This window comes from Mytilus trossulus, chromosome 8 (genome assembly GCF_036588685.1).
Source record: "Mytilus trossulus isolate FHL-02 chromosome 8, PNRI_Mtr1.1.1.hap1, whole genome shotgun sequence".
NCBI lineage: Eukaryota > Metazoa > Mollusca > Bivalvia > Mytilida > Mytilidae > Mytilus > Mytilus trossulus.
The window spans coordinates 44,295,183-44,313,615 of record NC_086380.1 but is presented as its reverse complement, the minus strand read 5'-3'; the positions used below and the strand labels follow the sequence as shown (position 1 = coordinate 44,313,615).

General features: G+C 34.6%; 1 long non-coding RNA gene across 1 annotated transcript; it reads right to left on the bottom strand.

The window, feature by feature from the left end:
- Positions 1-12,657: 12,657 nt before the first annotated feature.
- Positions 12,658-14,209, bottom strand: LOC134681935 (uncharacterized). The gene is made up of 3 exons (XR_010100724.1): positions 14,091-14,209; positions 13,103-13,232; positions 12,658-12,726 (listed from the first exon to the last, which is right to left on the bottom strand). It is a non-coding gene; the product is annotated as an uncharacterized LOC134681935 (long non-coding RNA).
- Between the last annotated feature and the right edge of the window lie 4,224 nt (positions 14,210-18,433).

The following is an 18,433-nucleotide window of genomic DNA, read 5'->3' as shown; positions in this document are numbered from 1 at the left end:
TGCATGTGTCCTATGACAATGTCAAAAGTATTTTAACATCCAGAAAAATGTTAAATGTAAGGAAATCATATTCCTTTTTAAGTGTCAATATGATGATTTACTAGATTTTTGTCCCCCAAAAACATTGTTATCCCAAAAACATGTTTGTTAAAGAGCACAACGGCAGCCCGAAGTATTTGTTGTTGATTTGGATGATAAGAAACACAATTCGGATTAAACTTTTATTTGGAAAGGTCTTGCATCTAAGTGTTGTGTACTTTGTCCATTGTACATTATTTTGTACAGTTACCTTGGCGGCATGGAAATGAAATATTAAAACTTTGACAATATACATTGGAACTAAAACTATAATTTTTCAAAATTTTATATCTTATTTGGACTTGTTAATACCTCTCCCATAAGAGATAAGGCAGTACACAGGTTTGTTTTTGATGAAGCTGAAGTCCAATCAACTTGAAACTTAGTACATATGTTCCTTATGATATGATCTTTCTAATTTTAATGCCTAATTATATTTGTTACCCATTTTCACGGTCTATTGAACATGGAAAATGATAGTGGGAGTGGGGCATCTGTGTACTTTGGACACATTCTTGTTTTATACATCTTGTTACAAGTGCCCCTTTAACAGTAGTAATTTATAAAACTCTTAATTTTTTTATATTTCTATTTTCAGACAACATTTTTTCAGTTAAATCATGGATCAAGAACAAGTTTAGTTTTGAAGAAAGTGTGATAGATAAACAGTTTGGTATTCCAGCAGATTTTGACTATATTGAGTGAGGAAAGTGTATTTATCAAACACTTTGGTATTCCAAAAGATTGTGACTACTGATATATTATGTGAAAGTAGAAAAAAACACCATCTGGTGTTAAGTTTGATGAGAAATGAGAGATGTGTACAATATAATTAAAATTAAATCCTTGAATTGCTCTTGTTCTGCTATGTGGCGCATCAAGGCTTGATGCAGGACATATCAGAACAAGAGCAATCCAAGGATTTAATTTTAATTAGAATGAGATGTACACAGATAAATTTTGCTAATACCTGGATAAAATCATGTACAATAATAGAGTTTAGTCTGTTTGAAGTTATTTCTGTGTAAAGTAGAAATCTGCATTCATGGTTGTCTTTTATATGTTAGTGACTATTAATAGGAATTAAACCTAGGCAAGCTAAACACCTACCTTATCCAAAAAAATAATAATAGCTGTCAGAGGTAAAAGACCATGTTGAAGTATTTAACTTAAAATTTATCTTCTGGTCTCAAGAATTGTTACCATTTTGTGGAATTGATTATGTGGAGCATGTTAATAAAATTTAAACTCTGATGATAAATCATGGGCCATATCCCTTGAAGAATTCAGTTTGAATTGACCTTGTTTGAGAGTTTCTCATTTTAAAGCCAATACAATCAGGCTTTAGGATAGCTGACTTAGGCTGCTGGATTGAATAGTGACAGTGTTGATATATAACATGTACTATTTTAATTTGTTTCATTATCATATTTTATATAAGACTTTTTATCATTGTTTGTGTTCATCTTCGCAAGCAACTATCTATGCCCTATTGTCCACATCAAAAATGACCTTAAAAGTAATTTGGAGTTCATGTCATAATGATACATATAGACAAAGTTAAAGAAAATGAAACGTCTGCAACTAAAACGAAAAAAAGTCCTTGGAGAAAAGTTCAAAATTGCAATTGTACCCAAAAGAATTTGCAACAATTCATCCAAATTCACTTCATCACAAAGCCTAGAAAGTAAATTTGGAATAGGAACATCTAAGTATTCTTTGACCAAACTGATTATTTATATGAAGAAAGATAAATGTTTTATCTTGATTTGAGAGTTATAGAAAAGTGCTTTAAGATATCAAACCTGATATCTTTTATTCTTATATGCTTTAAACAATATTTCTTTTCTAGTACAAAGAAACGAATAATGAAGCTGTTCAATTTGGTTAATACAATATTTACCTATTAATGCTTATACAGTGGTGGATGCAACCATATATTTATCAGAAGGTATGATAAATAAACATTTCATACATTGTATACAGATACAATATATTTCAAAGTATCCACCTTTCATTTGTCAATGTCATTGTCTCATTGTTCAGTCTTTTTTTTATCACGTGAGTTTATCCTTTATGAGTAATTTTATATCATTATTTGGTAGATTGTGTAATTTGCTAATCTTTGAACACCTAACGGGTTCACCCGACCATGACCCCATTTCAAAGATCAGTAGCTTGCTTAAAGCCGATTACATATTTCAGATATAATTAATAAGTCAATTCCATCTGGTATATTGTCCTTCTGTCTTTTGTCTTGTCTTCTATTACATGTCCTGTCTTTTGTCTTGTCATCTATTACATGACCTTCTGTCTTTTGTTTTTTGTCTTGTCTTCTATTACATGTCCTTCTGTGTTTTGTCTTGGTCTTCTATTACATGTCCTTATGTCTTTTGTCTTAACTTCTTTTACATGTCCTTCTGTCTTTTGTCTTGTCTTCTATTTCATGTCCTTCTGTCTTTTGTCTTGTCTTCTATTACATGTACTTCTGTCTTTTGTCTTGTCTTCTATTACATGTCCTTCAGTCTTTTGTTTTTTGTCTTGTCTTCTATAACATATCCTTCTGTCTTTTGTCTTGTCTTCTATTACATGTCCTTCTGTCTTTTGTCTTGTCTTCTATTACATGTCCTTCTGTCTTTTGTCTTGTCTTCTATTACATGTCCTTCTGTCTTTTGTCTTAACTTCTATTACATTTTGTCTTGTCTTCTATTACATGTCCTTCTGGCTTTTGTCTTGTCTTCTATTACATGTCCTTCTGTCTTTTGTCTTAACTTCTATTACATGTCCTTCTGTCTTTTGTCTTGTCTTCTATTACATGTCCTTCTGTCTTTTGTCTTAACTTCTATTACATGTCCTTCTGTGTCTTAACTTCTATTACATATCCTTCTGTCTTTGTCTTGTCTTCTAGTACACGTCCTTCTGTCTTTTGTCTTAACTTCTATTACATGTCCTTCTGTCTTTTGTCTTGTCTTCTATTACGTGTCCTTCTGTCTTTTGTCTTGTCTTCTATTACATGTCCTTCTGTCTTTTGCTTTTGTCTTGTCTTCTATTACATGTCCTTCTGTCTTTTGCTTTTGTCTTGTCTTCTATTACATGTCCTTCTGTCTTTTGTCTTAACTTCTATTACATTTTGTCTTGTCTTCTATTACATATCCTTCTGTCTTTTGTCTTGTCTTCTATTACATGTCTTGTCTTTTGTCTTAAATTCTTTTACATGTCCTTCTGTCTTTTGTCTTGTCTTCTATTACATGTCCTTCTGTCTTTTGCTTTTGTCTTGTCTTCTATTACATGTCCTTCTGTCTTTTGTCTTGCCTTCTATTACATGTCCTTCTGTCTTTTGTCTTAACTTCTATTACATGTCCTTCTGTCTTTTGTCTTGTCTTCTATTACATGTCCTTCTGTCTTTTGTCTTTACTTCTATTACATGTCCTTCTGTGTCTTTTGTCTTAACTTCTATTACATATCCTTCTGTCTTTGTCTTGTCTTCTAGTACACGTCCTTCTGTCTTTTGTCTTAACTTCTATTACATGTCCTTCTGTCTTTTGTCTTGTCTTCTATTACGTGTCCTTCTGTCTTTTGTCTTGTCTTCTATTACATGTCCTTCTGTCTTTTGCTTTTGTCTTGTCTTCTATTACATGTCCTTCTGTCTTTTGCTTTTGTCTTGTCTTCTATTACATGTCCTTCTGTCTTTTGTCTTAACTTCTATTACATTTTGTCTTGTCTTCTATTACATATCCTTTTGTCTTGTCTTCTATTACATGTCCTGTCTTTTGTCTTAAATTCTTTTACATGTCCTTCTGTCTTTTGTCTTGTCTTCTATTACATGTCCTTCTGTCTTTTGTCTTGTCTTCTCTTACATGTCCTGTCTTGTCTTAACTTCTCTTACATGTCCTTCTGTGTCTTATATCGTGTCTTCTATTACATATCCTTCTGTCTTTTGTCTTGTCTTCTATTACATGTCCTTCTGTCTATTGTCTTGTCTTCTCTTTCATGTCCTTCTTTCTTTTGTCTTGTCTTCTATTACATGTCCTTCTGTCTTTTGTCTTAACTTCTATTACATGTCCTGTCTTTTGTCTTGTCTTCTATTACGTGTCCTTCTGTCTTTTGTCTTGTCTTCTATTACATGTCCTTCTGTCTTTTGTCTTGTCTTCTATTACATGTCCTTCTGTCTTTTGCTTTTGTCTTGTCTTCTATTACATGTCCTGTATTTTGTCTTGTCTTCTATTACATGTCCTGTCTTTTGTCTTAACTTCTATTACATTTTGTCTTGTCTTCTATTACATGTCCTTCTGTCTTTTGTCTTGTCTTCTATTACATGTCCTTCTGTCTTTTGTCTTAACTTCTTTTACATGTCCTTCTGTCTTTTGTCTTGTCTTCTATTACATGTTCTTCTGTCTTTTGCTTTTGTCTTGTCTTCTATTACATGTCCTTTTGTCTTGTCTTCTATTACATGTCCTTCAGTCTTTTGTTTTTTGTCTTGTCTTCTATAACATATCCTTCTGTCTTTTGTCTTGTCTTCTATTACATGTCCTTCTGTCTTTTGTCTTGTCTTCTATTACATGTCCTTTTGTCTTGTCTTCTATTACATGTTCTTCTGTCTTATGTCTTGTCTTCTATTATATGTCCTTCTGTCTTTTGTCTTAACTTCTATTACATGTCCTGTCTTTTGTCTTGTCTTCTATTACATGTCCTTTTGTGTTGTCTTCTATGACATGTCCTTCTGTCTTTTGTCTTAACTTTTATTACATGTCCTTCTGTCTTTTGTCGTGTCTTCTATTACATGTCCTTCTGTGTCTTGTCTTGTCTTCTATTACATGTCCTTCCGTCTTTTGTCTTGTCCACTTTTACATGTCCTTCTGTCTTTTGTCTTTTTTTTGTTTTTTTCTCTACAGAAACAGTTCCATATTTTGTGTATGGAATGATTGTAATTTTCAAATATCTGTCTGACAGGATTCTTCTGACCTTGATTTCAATTTCATGGTTGAAAGATAAATGTAAACTTTTTGCGTTTAGGTCCGTTTTCCAGGTAATATAAGCAGAATAATTAGTATATTTGCCGAGTGGAACAATGGAAAGGTGTTCGCCATGTACGTATACTGTAAATATGGAAGTTATCATAATAGGCTAAAAGTGAAATCACAAAAATACTGAACTCAGAGGAAAATTAAAAAACGGAAAGTCCAAAATCAAACGGTAAAACACATCAAACGAATGGACAACAAATGTCATATTGAAATTCCTGACTTGGTACAAGCACAAAGCTCAGGCTATGAGTTATAACTAATCATAAAAAATGTCTGTCTGGCAGGATTCAAATGACCTTTACCGTATGTATGATTCATTGTCCGTGACACCTTTAGAAAAAACCTTTATTTTACAGGATTTCAACACCGATCAATTCATTTTTAATAAAGCATGCTAAAACTCAGTTTTGCAATCCTTTTGAGATGAAAGTTGTTTCCATTTTCTTTAAATATAAATTTTCTATGATTAGTTATTACTTTTAGTCTGAGCTTTGTCTTTGTTTCCTGCGGGAATTGTTTTTCCCCGTGCTAGAAACTATAGATGTCTATACTATGTATTTATACTTTGCCTGGGCTATATTTAATACGTAGATTGTCGGAACATCTTGAATTAAGGGCATACGATACAGTTTTGATTCTGTATTTACAAGTTCGTGAAAATTTGCATAAAGGCTATTTTTTACCTGATTAAATCAAATATGTAATAAAAAATATACCTTCATGTGCTACTTTTTGAGTAAAAATGAGGTCGAAATTTTGTATATTTGCTCACATAATCTCCCTGCAAAATGAAACAAATTGCTGTTCTGAAAAATAGGGGTCCATGAACTCGTTTTTAAATTATATCAGTTTGAATGATAAAACTCAGTCGAAAAATGCATCTTTTCCCGATATGTCACAGTTTGACGTCGCGAAAATAACATTTTACGTTAGCAACGTCATTACCTCCCCGGTAACTGTATCGTATGCCCTTAAGTTTTGTTTTTTTTTAAATTCAGTTTCCAAGATTGACTTTAATTTATTTTTCTAACATTTAATTTATGTTTCGATTTTAGAGTTACACATTATTTTCCATATGTGTTAACTAATTCGTATACAATGCATGAAATCTTTAACTTAAACTTTTTATGTTTTGATGTCAATAAATAATTGTTTTGTGAACACCAAAACCTGAACTGTCAGCCTGGATATCCATTTCTTTCCCACAATTATTAAGTGAGATTTATACATGTATTTTGGCGACTTGCGTTTATTTCACAGTTTAAAATGTTGGTTAGCAATAGCTCAAATACCGTATGCATTTCTCGTGAACATGCTTTTGAATAATGTATATTTAATAGAAAAGGCAATGAAATCTGGAGCGCATGAAAGGATAGTATTTTGAAGATGAATGTCATTCTTCTCATGGTCCGATTTATGCCTCATTTTGTGATCAGTTATAGATGATAATTTAGTTCCACTAGACACAAAATTTTGAAATATACGTAGAGAACATTCCTTGATTTGCCGTTTTAACGAAAACATTAAAGAATTTTGCAGTCAATAACAGAACGAACGGTGAAATACCGACCTAAGGAAACCTATGTAGATAGAGCAACCGAACGAACGGTGAAATACCGACCTAGTGAAACCTATGTAGATAGAGCAACCGAACGAACGGTGAAATACCTACCTAGTGAAACCTGTAGATAGAGCATCCGAACGAACGGTGAAATACCGACCTAGTGAAACCTATGTAGATAGAGCAACCGAACGAACGGTGAAATACCGACCTAGTGAAACCTATGTAGATAGAGCAACCGAACGAACGGTGAAATACCGACCTAGTGAAACCTATGTAGATAGAACAACCGAACGAACGGTGAAATACCGACCTAGTGAAACCTATGTAGATAGAACAACCAAACGAACGGTGAAATACCGACCTAGTGAAACCTATGTAGATAGAGCAACCGAACGAACGGTGAAATACCGACCTAGTGAAACCTATGTAGAGAGCAACCGAACGAACGGTGAAATACCGACCTAGTGAAACCTATGTAGATAGAGCAACCGAACGAACGGTGAAATACCGACCTAGTGAAACCTATGTAGATAGAACAACCGAACGAACGGTGAAATACCGACCTAGTGAAACCTATGTAGATAGAACAACCGAACGAACGGTGAAATACCGACCTAGTGAAACCTATGTAGATAGAGCAACCGAACGAACGGTGAAATACCGACCTAGTGAAACCTATGTAGATAGAACAACCGAACAAACGGTGAAATACCAACCAAGTGAAATCTGTAGATAGAGCATCTATCAAACAGTGGCCGATAGCTAGCAAATACCGACCTAGTGAAACCTATGTAGATAGAGCATCTATCAAACAGTGGCCGATAGTTAGTAAATACCGACCTAGTGAAACCTATGAAGATAGAGCATCTATCAAACAGTGGCCGATAGTTGTGAAATACCGACCTAGTGAAACCTATGTAGATAGAGCAACCGAACGAACGGTGAAATATCGACCAAGTGAAACCTATGTAGATAGAGCAACCGAACGAACGATGAAATACCGACCTAGTGAAACCTATGTAGATAGAGCATCTGAACGAACGGTGAAATACCGACCTAGTGAAACCTATGTAGATAGAGCATCTATCAAACAGTGGCCGATAGTTAGTAAATACCGACCTAGTGAAACCTATGTAGATAGAGCATCTATCAAACAGTGGCCGATAGTTAGTAAATACCGACCTAGTGAAACCTATGTAGATAAAGCATCTATCAAACAGTGGCCGATAGTTGTGAAATACCGACCTAGTGAAACCTATGAAGATAGAGCATCTATCAAACAGTGGCCGATAGTTGTGAAATACCGACCTAGTGAAACCTATGTAGATAGAGCAACCGAACGAACGGTGAAATATCGACCAAGTGAAACCTATGTAGATAGAGCAACCGAACGAACGATGAAATACTGACCTAGTGAAACCTATGTAGATAGAGCATCCGAACGAACGGTGAAATACCGACCTAGTGAAACCTATGTAGATAGAGCAACCGAACGAACGGTGAAATACCGACCTAGTGAAACCTATGTAGATAGAGCAACCGAACGAACGGTGAAATACCGACCTAGTGTAACCTATGTAGATAGAACAACCGAACAAACGGTGAAATACCAACCTAGTGAAATCTGTAGATAGAGCATCTATCAAACAGTGGCCGATAGTTAGCAAATACCGACCTAGTGAAACCTATGTAGATAGAACAACCGAACAAACGGTGAAATACCGACCTAGTGAAACCTATGTAGATAGAGCATCTATCAAACAGTGGCCGATAGTTAGTAAATACCGACCTAGTGAAACCTGTAGATAGAGCATCTATCAAACAGTGGCCGATAGTTAGTAAATACCGACCTAGTGAAACCTATGTAGAAAGAGCATCTATCAAACAGTGGCCGATAGTTAGTAAATACCGACCTAGTGAAACCTATGTAGATAGATCATCTATCAAACAGTGACCGATAGTTAGTAAATACCGACCTAGTGAAACCTGTAGATAGAGCATCTATCAAATAGTGGCCGATAGTTAGCAAATACCGACCTAATGAAACCTATGAAGATAGAGCATCTATCAAACAGTGGCCGATAGTTAGCAAATACCGACCTAGTGAAACATACCGACCTAGTGAAACCTATGAAGATAGAGCATCTATCAAACAGTGGCCGATAGTTAGTAAATACCGACCTAGTGAAACCTATGTAGATAGAGCATCTATCAAACAGTGGCCGATAGTTAGTAAATACCGACCTAGTGAAACCTATGAAGATAGAGCATCTATCAAACAGTGGCCGATAGTTGTGAAATACCGACCTAGTGAAACCTATGTAGATAGAGCATCTATCAAACAGTGGCCGATAGTTAGTAAATACCGACCTAGTGAAACCTATGTAGATAGAGCATCTATCAAACAGTGGCCGATAGTTAGTAAATACCGACCTAGTGAAACCTATGTAGATAGAGCATCTATCAAACAGTGGCCGATAGTTGTGAAATATCGACCTAGTGAAACCTATGTAGATAGAGCAACCGAACGAACGGTGAAATATCGACCAAGTGAAACCTATGTAGATAGAGCAACCGAACGAACGATGAAATACTGACCTAGTGAAACCTATGTAGATAGAGCATCCGAACGAACGGTGAAATACCGACCTAGTGAAACCTATGTAGATAGAGCAACCGAACGAACGGTGAAATACCGACCTAGTGAAACCTATGTAGATAGAGCAACCGAACGAACGGTGAAATACCGACCTAGTGTAACCTATGTAGATAGAACAACCGAACAAACGGTGAAATACCAACCTAGTGAAATCTGTAGATAGAGCATCTATCAAACAGTGGCCGATAGTTAGCAAATACCGACCTAGTGAAACCTATGTAGATAGAACAACCGAACAAACGGTGAAATACCGACCTAGTGAAACCTATGTAGATAGAGCATCTATCAAACAGTGGCCGATAGTTAGTAAATACCGACCTAGTGAAACCTGTAGATAGAGCATCTATCAAACAGTGGCCGATAGTTAGTAAATACCGACCTAGTGAAACCTATGTAGAAAGAGCATCTATCAAACAGTGGCCGATAGTTAGTAAATACCGACCTAGTGAAACCTATGTAGATAGATCATCTATCAAACAGTGACCGATAGTTAGTAAATACCGACCTAGTGAAACCTGTAGATAGAGCATCTATCAAATAGTGGCCGATAGTTAGCAAATACCGACCTAGTGAAACCTATGTAGATAAAGCATCTATCAAACAGTGGCCGATAGTTAGTAAATACCGACCTAGTGAAACCTATGTAGATAAAGCATCTATCAAACAGTGGCCGATAGTTAGTAAATACCGACCTAGTGAAACCTATGTAGATAAAGCATCTATCAAACAGTGGCCGATAGTTAGCAAATACCGACCTAATGAAACCTATGTAGATAAAGCATCTATCAAACAGTGGCCGATAGTTAGCAAATACCGACCTAGTGAAACCTATGTAGATAGAGCATCTATCAAACAGTGGCCGATAGTTAGTAAATACCGACCTAGTGAAACCTATGAAGATAGAGCATCTATCAAACAGTGGCCGATAGTTAGTAAATACCGACCTAGTGAAACCTATGTAGATAGAGCATCTATCAAACAGTGGCCGATAGTTAGTAAATACCGACCTAGTGAAACCTATGAAGATAGAGCATCTATCAAACAGTGGCCGATAGTTGTGAAATACCGACCTAGTGAAACCTATGTAGATAGAGCATCTATCAAACAGTGGCCGATAGTTAGTAAATACCGACCTAGTGAAACCTATGTAGATAGAGCATCTATCAAACAGTGGCCGATAGTTAGTAAATACCGACCTAGTGAAACCTATGTAGATAGAGCATCTATCAAACAGTGGCCGATAGTTGTGAAATATCGACCTAGTGAAACCTATGTAGATAGAGCAACCGAACGAACGGTGAAATATCGACCAAGTGAAACCTATGTAGATAGAGCAACCGAACGAACGATGAAATACTGACCTAGTGAAACCTATGTAGATAGAGCATCCGAACGAACGGTGAAATACCGACCTAGTGAAACCTATGTAGATAGAGCAACCGAACGAACGGTGAAATACCGACCTAGTGAAACCTATGTAGATAGAGCAACCGAACGAACGGTGAAATACCGACCTAGTGTAACCTATGTAGATAGAACAACCGAACAAACGGTGAAATACCAACCTAGTGAAATCTGTAGATAGAGCATCTATCAAACAGTGGCCGATAGTTAGCAAATACCGACCTAGTGAAACCTATGTAGATAGAACAACCGAACAAACGGTGAAATACCGACCTAGTGAAACCTATGTAGATAGAGCATCTATCAAACAGTGGCCGATAGTTAGTAAATACCGACCTAGTGAAACCTGTAGATAGAGCATCTATCAAACAGTGGCCGATAGTTAGTAAATACCGACCTAGTGAAACCTATGTAGAAAGAGCATCTATCAAACAGTGGCCGATAGTTAGTAAATACCGACCTAGTGAAACCTATGTAGATAGATCATCTATCAAACAGTGACCGATAGTTAGTAAATACCGACCTAGTGAAACCTGTAGATAGAGCATCTATCAAATAGTGGCCGATAGTTAGCAAATACCGACCTAGTGAAACCTATGTAGATAAAGCATCTATCAAACAGTGGCCGATAGTTAGTAAATACCGACCTAGTGAAACCTATGTAGATAAAGCATCTATCAAACAGTGGCCGATAGTTAGTAAATACCGACCTAGTGAAACCTATGTAGATAAAGCATCTATCAAACAGTGGCCGATAGTTAGCAAATACCGACCTAATGAAACCTATGTAGATAAAGCATCTATCAAACAGTGGCCGATAGTTAGCAAATACCGACCTAGTGAAACCTATGTAGATAGAGCATCTATCAAACAGTGGCCGATAGTTAGTAAATACCGACCTAGTGAAACCTATGAAGATAGAGCATCTATCAAACAGTGGCCGATAGTTAGTAAATACCGACCTAGTGAAACCTATGTAGATAGAGCATCTATCAAACAGTGGCCGATAGTTAGTAAATACCGACCTAGTGAAACCTATGAAGATAGAGCATCTATCAAACAGTGGCCGATAGTTGTGAAATACCGACCTAGTGAAACCTATGTAGATAGAGCATCTATCAAACAGTGGCCGATAGTTAGTAAATACCGACCTAGTGAAACCTATGTAGATAGAGCATCTATCAAACAGTGGCCGATAGTTAGTAAATACCGACCTAGTGAAACCTATGTAGATAGAGCATCTATCAAACAGTGGCCGATAGTTAGCAAATATCGACCTAGTGAAACCTATGTAGATAGGGCATCTATCAAACAGTGGCCGATAATTTGCAAATACCGACCTAGTGAAACCTATGTAGATAGAGCATTTATCAAACAGTGGCCGATAGTTAGCAAATACTGCTTATCTTACATGAGAATTGCTTATGCGCAGTCCTTTTATTCAAAACAAGAAATCATTTTTTTGCAGAATCCTTCAATCAAGAAACTTGCACAATTCGGTTTTGCTGTATCAAGGTTGTAAGATCGCATAAACTTGAATTTGAAATTACTCATAATAAGATACAAATGTCATTTATTTCAGCGTAATGAATAAAGTTTGAAGTGAAACTACCTCAACGCCAATCCCGAAAAAGCAAAACAAAAGTGAAAACAATTTAAAAAAACAAAGAAAAAAAACATCCCTTCCAAAAACCTAAACAATCGACTGATTGTAATTGTAATAGATTAAATGCCTGCACCAATTCAGTTTTTTTATTCGTTCGATGTGTTTTAGCTTTTGATTTTGACATTTTATAAACATGATAAAGGACTTTCCGTTTTGAATCTCCCTTGGAGTTCTGTAGATCTGTTTGATTCCCAGACTAGAATGTATCTCTCGTGATAGTGAGTTCAAGTATGATACAAAACGTCCACAGTAATACAGTTAATTTATTTCAAAACTTTATCAGCATTGCCCCTTATGCATCTCATGGATTATAACACCCTCTGCCTTTTTCCTGAAAAGAGAAAACATTTTCAATGATTAAAATACAAAAATACCATGTGTCTGCTGAATACACAAGATATTTATGTTTACCGAAGGTGAACATCCGTGAGAATAAAGACAATCAAAGAAATATTTAAAAAAAAAATGCCAAACTATACTGTTTATATATAAAAATGTTTATATTTCATCGAATCGAGATTTCGTAGTCATACCAATTTATTTTTTCTATTTGTGGTGGTTGCAATAATGACCTCAAATCAGTTTTTGTTTGATTGCTGTCCCTTCATAACATATTTTTTACATACATTGTCATGCATCAATCTAGAATTAGAAAATACACCTCTTTCTGAATGTTGTTCAATAAACTTATTTGATAACCAACTTACAAGCATGCAGCAATTAAGAGTCCGCATTTGTTGCTATAAGTTACACCATCTGATCCACAGACAGGAGAATAATCGGCAGTGCAAAACATAGGACATGCTGCTCTCACGACTGCTGACTCAGTAAGTAACACTTGAAAATAAATGCGTATGTATAACAAGGAATCAGTAAACCAAAAAGTGATATTTTTATAAAAGTGATTACAAAAATCCGACATAATCCAAATTAAAGTTCTAGATACAACATCTAGTTTATGGTGCAAGTATATAGTTGAGATATTTCCTTCGTAATTTTGAATAAGGTGTAGAATGATTTCGCTCTGATTTAGTATCTTATTCTGCTTTGAGCCTTTCCGATGACGGTAAGTCAGAAACGCGTTTCGAACGCATTATATTTATATTTTGTTGTTTTCTTTTTTTTTGTAATCAAAAGCGACAGATTCAATGGAAGTAATTTACAGGTTGCTGTTGTTGAAGAATTATTATAATAATATATTTAAGTGGATTCATTTTGTAAAAGGAATATCTAACAATACTGGTCTCGAACATATTTATCATGAATCACATTGCCTTAAAAGTTTGTGGTTATGAGTTAACACATTTTGTGTATGTGCGTTATCAATAAATCTTGGATATTGAATCTAAAATATGAAAAAGGTATTGAAGTGACGACTGGTATACAAGATATTAAAAAGACGCCAAGAACAAAAACGATTAAAAACACTCCCATGAAATCCCTGCTTGAGATTAAGTGATCCGAAAAAGGTTTCAAATGGAGAAATTAAGTATACAGTTCTAACTATTAGTAGTCTTAGTGTAACCAGTCGATAGCTTGAGGTAGTAGTGTTTCAACAATTTCCAAAATAACTTGTTCTTACGATTAACAAGTCTAGTTTATTTCTAGTCATGAAAGTTGTTATTACCTTATTATTTTCATCGATGAAATACAAACTATCCTAGGTTTTATGACTGAAGCGTTTACATGTCTTACCAGTTCCAAGAATACACACAAGAAGTAGTACTAATTTCATATTATCCACCAGCGACGCTAGACACAACTGTGTATGTAAAGGTTCCGAACAAGTCTGTGCAAACTTTCTGATTATCTATTGACACAATATTTTGTTCATTGATAAAGCACACTGCATTGACATGTACATGGTATGTTGTTTTCAGGTAAAGTACGCCTTAACGAAAAGAGCACCTGAGATCACCCCTATTTTTTGGTGGAGCTCGTTTTGCTTATTATTTAGTTTGCTATGTTGTGTCTAGTGTACTATTATTAATCTATTTGTCTTTTTCTTTTTTGACCATTGCGTTGTCGGTTTGTTTTCTATGTAAATTTAACAGTCCCTCTGGTATCTTTAGCCCCTCGTTTTTAAAAGTCGCTTGCATTGTTCTTATGTATGGTTAATGACCGCATATACGTCTATCAAGCCTTCTTTCGGTTAGCCAACATTCACATGTCTGTAAAGTTAACACTCTAGTTCGTAGCCGAGATTTGTTGATTTTCCGAGTATCGTAGCTTCTGGTAAAGCAAGATTTTTAATCAAGTTGAGTATCTGTTATCAAAATTCTACAGAACTGTTTTGTTTTACATTTAGAGTTATACTTTAAGTATTTGCAATTTTCAATGGATATTCGTAAGACAGAAAACTGAAGTGTAAGTTTTAAATCTTTTTTTTCTCTCTTTTATTGTTGAAATACTCGTGTCTTCGTATATCTTCGGCCTATGCTTGTCCCATTAGTATACATCTTCTTGTCCCACTAGTATACATCTTCTTTACTGTTTTAAAAATAAATATGATTTGGTAGATATTTCACGTTTTTGACAAGAAGGAACTCTACTTATTATCAAACATGATTTAATAGTAATAATAAAATTAACGGTACCAATTTTCTTGCACCAGATGCGCATTTCGACAATACATGTCTCTTCAGTGATGCTCGTGGCCAAAATATTTGAAATCCAAAGCTTATATAAAAGACGAAGAGCTATAATCCAAAAGGTCCAAAAAGTATAGCCAAATCCGTGAAAGGAATCAGAGCTTTGCATGAGGGAGATACATTCCTTAATTTATAATAATTTCTAATATTTTGTAACAGCAAATTTTAATAACACAAAAAATCCGTATTTTCATTCGGGGACTAATAGTCCACCAGCAGAGGCATCGACCCAGTGGTAGTAATAAAATTAACGGTACCAATTTTCTTGCACCAGATGCGCATTTCGACAATACATGTCTCTTCAGTGATGCTCGTGGCCAAAATATTTGAAATCCAAAGCTTATATAAAAGATGAAGAGCTATAATCCAAAAGGTCCAAAAAGTATAGCCAAATCCGTGGAAGGAATCAGAGCTTTGCATGAGGGAGATCCATTCCTTAATTTATAATAATTTCTAATATTTTGTAACAGCAAATTTTAATAACACAAAAAATCCGTATTTTCAAGCCAGTACCAATAATAAACTAGATACAATATAAACAAAAGTAAAATAACAAAAAATACTATTCTCTGAGTTAAATTCTAAACAGAAAGTCCCTGAGTAATTGGCAAAATCAAAAGCTCGAGCACATCAAGCAAATGGATAACAACTGTCATACTCCTGACTTGATAAAGGCCTTTCCTCAAGTAGAAAATGGTGGATTAAACCTGCTTTCAAGCTTAATCTTTCACTTGTATAACAGTCGAACAAAGTTGAATTATATTGAAAACGATGCGTCAACAAAATAAAAAGACATAATATTTAAAAATGTCAAAAAATAATGGTCTAATTGAGAAAAATCCTCGTTTTATCTAATACAAAATTGGTTTCTAGTGACAGTGTTAACGTAATATCAAATACGCTAAATAGGATTAATAAAGATAAAATCAAGGACCTGATAGAGCATTAACTCGAAACTGTCATTAAATTTTAAGATTGTTCTCCAAGCAAATCTCTGATTTTCGAACCTAAAAATGTTTGAATTGGAAAAAAAGTATACAATGTAAAATACAACCCATGTTTCATCTCTCTTTCAAGTTCTTCAACTTAACACACAATTACAATTATAGTTTTGTCGATTTCTTACCGAGTTATGCCTACACAATATTTAATTTTACAAACAAAATTTCTATCTAAGCATTTTGCACTACATTTCTCTTTTCTAATAAGTAAATTATAATATTTAGATTCATTGCATTCTTTGTGTTTAAGAAATTGAGTTAAAAAAAACTCGTAACTTTATGTCGAATATGCAATTACTAGAGAAAAGGGATATTTTTCGATTGGTCACATAATTCAATCTGATAGAAGATTAACAACTTTTAGATTGAATATACACTGAAATTAACAACTATAGGTCACAATTAGGCATTCAACAATAAGAAAAGCTCATACTACAAAGTCAGCTATAAAAGGGCCCGAAATGACGAATATAAAACTATTCAAAAGAACAAATCACTAACCGCCTAATTGATGTACAAAATAATGAACGGAAAACATATTTGTAAAAAAGCACAAAAACGGCAACTGTTTAATAACAGGCTCCTGACGTTGGACAGGTTCATACACAATGTGGTGGGGTTAAACTTGTTTGAAGGTGCCAACCCTCCTCTTACCTTGAACAGTGGTGTAACAGAGCAAAATAAGATTTAAAAAAAATCAGTTATAAAAGGCTTAAGTAAATCCGTTTCATTTGAACTTTGGTATAGAGTTGTCTCATTTGCAATCAAACCACATCTCCTTATTTTTATATTAATTCATCAGATAGACACAAATAGAAATACATCTAACAAAATCACTGATACCAAAATCAATATCATTACAAAACAAAACAAAAGATATTCAAAGACCTTATTACAGTGTTGAATTGCTAACCTTTTAGAGGATCGATATGTTTACCTGGATCCTTTACAATTTTTCGGGCTCGGTAAAAAATTTCTTCGTAAAAAAATAGTGAACACAACAGACAGTCCCTAATCAAATGGCATAATCAAAAGCTCAGACACATCAAACGAATGGATACCAACTTTCATTTTCTGACTTGGTACAGGCACGTTATTATGTAGAAAATGATGGAGTAAACCTGGGTTTATAGGTAGCTAAATCTCGCACTTGTCGCATCAAATTTCATTTTAATAATTGACAACGATGTGTTAACGTTACAATCAGATATAAAAAGGTCAAAATGTCAAAAATAGGGGTACATCGGTCAATATTGTGTTATAGTCTTAATCGCTTTTTAAAAAAAACCCAGATATGTATCAAAGAAGCACAAAAGGCATATACTAGTAGACAAAGAACCGTTTATATTTGATTTATTTAAGATAAGTTCCTCTAGTTGAATTTCGGCAGTTTTTTTAAGGAAATGCTTGATTATTTAACGAACAAGTATCACCAAGATACATGCCAGCATTGTGGAACTTATCTTTTAATTGCAATTAGACGTATCTGTGATTCATAACAATACAAGAACTAGTCTGCATTTAAAAGGGCGTTATATGTGCCCATAGGAATACCTACAATCTGTCGATAAACTTAAATTATTTTGACAAAGATGCCGACGAACACGTTTTTGTAGTCGATGGTAGATTCACAAAAACGCATGTAGTTGATAGATCATACCGTATACAGAACATGCTTTTTCGATAATATACAAGTTATTAAAATATGAAAACAATTGAAACACAACGTGAAAGCACAGTAAACATTTCCACGTCCGAAGCGAATTCCAGGTTCTCCAACGGGACACTTCGAATTCAAGCCAACTAAACGAGATCAAATGATTGTTACCTATTATATATATATATATATAAAAAAATTGAGAATGGAAATGGGGAATGTGTCAAAGAGACAACAACCCGACCAAATAAAAAAAACACAACAACAGAAGGTCACCAACAGGTCTTCAATGTAGCGAGAAATTCCCGCACCCGGAGGCGTCCTTCAGCTGGCCCCTAAACAAATATATACTAGTTAAGTGATAATGAACGCCATACTAATATATATATATATTACGTTGCAACTATTTACAATTATTTTGTTAAATTCTGATATTTAACGCAGTTCAAGTTTAAATTTTGTTACATAGAATTTAGTTGTACAATTATTATATTGATATTATTTATTCATGTTATTACCTTCATAATGAAAATAATAAATATTGGGATTATTTATCTTTATAATTAAATTTACATTTGTTAATTATATTTGACGCCTGTAGATTTATCTTTAATATTTCATTTGTTTTTATCGACGTTTAAAGTTATGGCAGTTGTTACGACACATATATCATAAGGTAATCCTCCTTTATATGGCGTCAATATGCATGCTCAGAAATTCCAGAAGTCG